Here is a 4,942-nt window from a genome sequence, read left to right as displayed (position 1 = left end):
GTTGATCCAAGCTTTGCTAAGCACAAACAGTTCTTCCTCAGCTCTTGTATGATGATTTGGATGAAGGATGATAGCTTAATCTTGCTCGATCTGGCCAGAAACTCTAACTGCCATTAATGGATGTAAGCTTCAACAGTCCTCAAATCTGCATGAAATCCTTCGAATCCTGCTTCAATCCAGCTCAATTATGCTTGTGGATGCTGATTCAATCAAGGAAATAGCAATGTGTATGAAGAAAATTGAAGAAAAAGCTTGAGAGCACAATGTGTGAAAATTTCAGATCTGGAAATTATGCAGTGTTAATCCAATTTCTGTTATGATTATGCTATATATATGCTGTGCTAATGATGTATGCTAATCACAATTAGGCAATGCAAATGAGATTAATGAAAACTAAGTGTAATTCCAATTTGTCAATTCACCTTATGCATGGATGCCAATGCTACAGTACACGATTTATGCTTCCAATTCACTTGAAATGCTATTTGGAGCCAAATGCAAGTGGAAAAATGTATGGACAATGCAATATTTTTGAATTTGGATTTTCCCTCCAAAATTCAAATGAAAATGCCAATATTTTTGTGATCAAAATGAATGGCTTATGATGCATGAATTGGATAGTGCATGTCAAGAGAGAAATGTTGCAAAAAGAACCATCTCAATTGGCCTTATGGTTTGAAAGTTATGCATTCTTGAAGTTCAAATTCACTTGACAATGATTGATCCATATCTTCTCAACCATACATCATAAATTCATGATCTTGAACTTTTTGGAAATGGGAGAGCAAGATATTCAACTTTCATGTTGGAAAAAATTTCATTTAAACCTTCTATGATGTTGGAAACTTGAGGAGAAAACCTTTCCATTTTTGGCAATTTCAAATTACAGGTCACTTACTATTTTTGGAAACTTTTCATTTGGCCTCAAATTCTTCAATATTGATGTTTGAAATGTCAAATGAGACTTGTATGGACATGAATGAGGCCTCTCTAACCATCTCCCACCTTCAAATCCATGGTTGAATTGATAGTTGACTTCTGTTGACTTTCTAGGGTTTCAGATGAATTGATCATTGACTGATGAGCTTTGAACATCCAACCTTTGGCCAAACCACTTCAAAATGATCCTTGAATCATATGAACTCCATGTATCAACCTTAGGGCTTTGTTCTCATGTAAAATGCACTTGCTTGCTTGCACAACTGAATCTCCTAATCAGTCTTGACTGATCTTGCCTGATGACTGTTGACTATGCAAATGATAATGCAATGTTAATGACCTAAAATGAAAATGTATGTACAAAATGGGAGGTTCAAATTTGAGGTGCTACACATGGGGATCCATATATGATGTTTAGAGTCAATGTGAACCATATCTTTATTGATCTCCTTGCATTGAGGGTCTTAAACCCTATATATGAGCTTGATAGAGCATGGGTGAACACACGCACTACCTACAAAAAGAATAAATTATACATTGACATATTTTTGGTATTTGGGTTAGTAAATATTGAAAAACAAAGTATGATACAATCAAATGTGCTTGGTCATCTCAAAATGTGATCCTAAAACCAATGCATATGATGAGATAAGGAGGATGCCAAAGTGTGATCCAAAAACCAATGCATATGATGAGATAGCATGAAGGATCTTAGGATCAAAATTGGGGTCTTACACTCCGCAACATTTCAAAGATGCATGATGTCGATCTTTGATGCTTTTATAGACGATATAATGGAAGTATTTATGGATGATTTTTCTGTTTGTGGGCAGATTTTTGAAGGATGTCTATCGAACCTGGAATGGTACTTGAAAGATGCGTGAAAGTTAATCTTGTACTAAATTGGGAAAAATGTCATTTCATGGTCCGATAAGGAATCGTACTTGGACACGCTAAAATAGAAATCAATGAAAACCTTTAACCTCTGAAAACCATTAGAGAAATACGTAGTTTCCTAGGACACTTCGGTTTCTACCGACGATTCATTAAGGATTTATCTAAAATAACGAAACCACTAAATGTCTTACTAATGAAAGACGCTGAATTTATCTTCGATGAAAATTGATTAGAAGCGTTCAAACATTTGAAAAATGCTCTTATTTTCACACCTATTATGCAACCACCTAATTGGAGTATACCATTGGAAATAATATGTAAGTTAATGCCTATGTCGTAGGCGTAGTCTTAGGACAAAGAAAAGACAAAAAGCTTCATGCGATTTATTACGCAAGTAGAACGTTAGACCATGCACAAATGAACTACGCCACAACAAAAAAAGACCTCCTAGCCGTCGTGTTCGCATTAGATAAATTTTGTTCTTACTTAGTAGGAGCAAAAATAATTGTCTATAGTGACCACGCTGCAATTAGGTACTTATTAAGTAAAAAAGATGCTAAATAGAGACTCTTAAGATGGATTCTGCTCCTACAAGAATTCGACTTAGAAATTAAAAATAAGAAAGGCACCGAAAATGTAGTAGCTGACCACCTCTCTAGAATTGAGGATATGAAACCAGAACAAGTGCCTATCAATGACGATTTGCCTTATGATCGACTTGTAGCCCAGTTAGGAAATAACATAACTGAATGCTCTTTAACTTATGATACAAAAACTAATGAAGTTGTGGAAGCAGTTTATACCAAAACCATACTGCCATGGTACGCTGGCTTTGTCAACTACCTAGCAGCCGACGTATTTCCACCAGATCTAACTGTAAGACCCCAATTTTGTCCCTAAGATCCCTCATGGCATCATATCATATCATATCATTGCCTCAAGGATCATTGTGCACCTTGCCTCCTTCCCTGTGGGTGGGTTATTCTTTGAGAGTGGTTCTTGATCACCAAGCATGTTTTGCATTTGTATATCATTTCTTTTCTTTTTACCACTAACCAAAAGTACAAAAATATGTCATTTAACCCTTGTCTTGCAGATGAAGCAATCAACAGGTCAAAGCAATCAAAGGCATTCATTGAGCTATAGATGGTGGCCATTCTTGAGAATTTGGACCCCACAATCATTCACAAGAGCTTACATGAGCTATGATGCCATTTTGAATCAAAATCCCAAGTGGTAGAGGCTTGAATTTCATCAGAACATTGTCAGGTCAACTGAAGGCCTAGAAAGTCAACTGCCAAGTCAACTGTGGATTTGGAGGTGGGAAGTGATTAGAAATACTTCATTCATGTTCAAACAAGTCTCATTTGACATTTCAAACATCAACATTGAAGAAAATAAAGTCAGGTCAAAACTTTCCAAAAATAGAAAGTGACCTATAATTCAAAATTGCCAAAAATGGAAAGGTTTTAACCTAACTTCAACTTCAAATTACATCATCAAGAAAGCTTCAAATGAAATTTTGTTGAACATGAAAGTTGTAGATCTTTCTCTCCCATTTCCAAAAAGTCCAAGATCATCAATTTCTCATGTGTGGTTAAGGAGATATGATCAAAACATGGCAAAGTATACTTGAAGATTCAAATGGGCATAACTTCTCAACCAAAGCTCCAATTCAAGTGGTTCTTTTTGCTAAATTCTCATTTTGACCTCTAGTTTCCAAAACATACATTGCATTTCACAAATTGTCATCACATAATCATTTGCAAATTCTTGAATTTTTGGAGGGAAATTTCAATATTCAAAATTGATGCATTATTTAAACATTTTGCCTTCACCAATGATTTTAAAAATGCATTTTAGGTGAAAATAAATAAAATTCGTGTACTGTTCATTCATGATTTTCATGCATAAGGGTGAAAAACCAAATTTGCCAAAACACCTTGAAACTTAATCAAATTCATTTGCACTTGGTTTAAGCTTAATTAAACATGGTTAGGGAGAGGTATAAAAGCCAAACCCTAACTGCTTTTCATAACAACAATCACAATTTCAGATCTAGATCTAAAACTCCAAAAAATTTCTCTCACTTTTTTCTTGAAATTTCTTCACATTCAATCCATTCTTCTTGCTTAATTCTTATTGCTGAGGTGTTTTTGAGCAGGATTACACGTGGAATCGAGGCCAACAGTGCAAGAGTGAAGCATTCATCAAGCTTGAAGCAACAATGGTGATTCCAAGTTTTGATGAAATCGTGCACAATTGAGCTGAGTTTTCTCCTACAAACACTTGTACTAGCATCATAGAAGGACTGTTGAGCATTACAAAGCCTTGAATCCATCGAATTCCACTTCTGCTGTTCAAGAGGTAACAAAATCGATGCTCTTAATTCTCAATTAGGTTATGATGTTATGATAGATCTTTTTATGCTGAGTGTTTTGAGCTTTGAACCATGAGATTTCGTGCAAAATTGAGGGAGATATGACTGTTTGAAGTTTCATGCATGATTCTTAATGTCTTCAATCCGTGTTTGTTTTGGTGTTTTATGTTGAAATGATTATGGATTGTGAATGTGCATTGCATGATGAATCGAATGGTATGCTTTTGGTTAATTTCTGGAACTTTTTTTTGAAAATCTGGAAAAAAGTGGATGAAGATCTTCATGATCTTCATCGTGTTCTTCATGCATGTTCATGCTGATTTCCAGAATTCCTACGGATTCATTTGCCAGTTCATAGAGTTTCCTGCGGATTATGGAATGCGCGCCAGGCTAGGGTTTGGATCCAAAACGCAGTCGTTTTGGCTGTGGCGCATTTCTCTCATTTCAAATTGACTCCTACTTCGATTCTTGGCTGCAACAATGTTTATTTCCTTCATTCATTTTTCTTCATTATGCCATGTACATGCTTCACATCATTTTTTAATTTTTCATCATCTTGCAAAATTCATATATAATTGAAAATGGATCCAAAAATTATGAGGTTTTTTGCATTGTGTTGCATTTTCTGTCTAGTATTTTTTGATCATTTTTCCATAAATTGTGCTTGGCTGGATTACTTTTTGTGCTAGGGCATGTGAACATGTATGCATTTTGTACCTTGCTTTT

The sequence above is a fragment of the Lathyrus oleraceus genome, chromosome 6 (assembly GCF_024323335.1).
Source record: "Lathyrus oleraceus cultivar Zhongwan6 chromosome 6, CAAS_Psat_ZW6_1.0, whole genome shotgun sequence".
NCBI classification, from domain to species: Eukaryota; Viridiplantae; Streptophyta; class Magnoliopsida; order Fabales; family Fabaceae; genus Lathyrus; species Lathyrus oleraceus.
Note: the sequence above shows the minus strand (reverse complement) of the source record.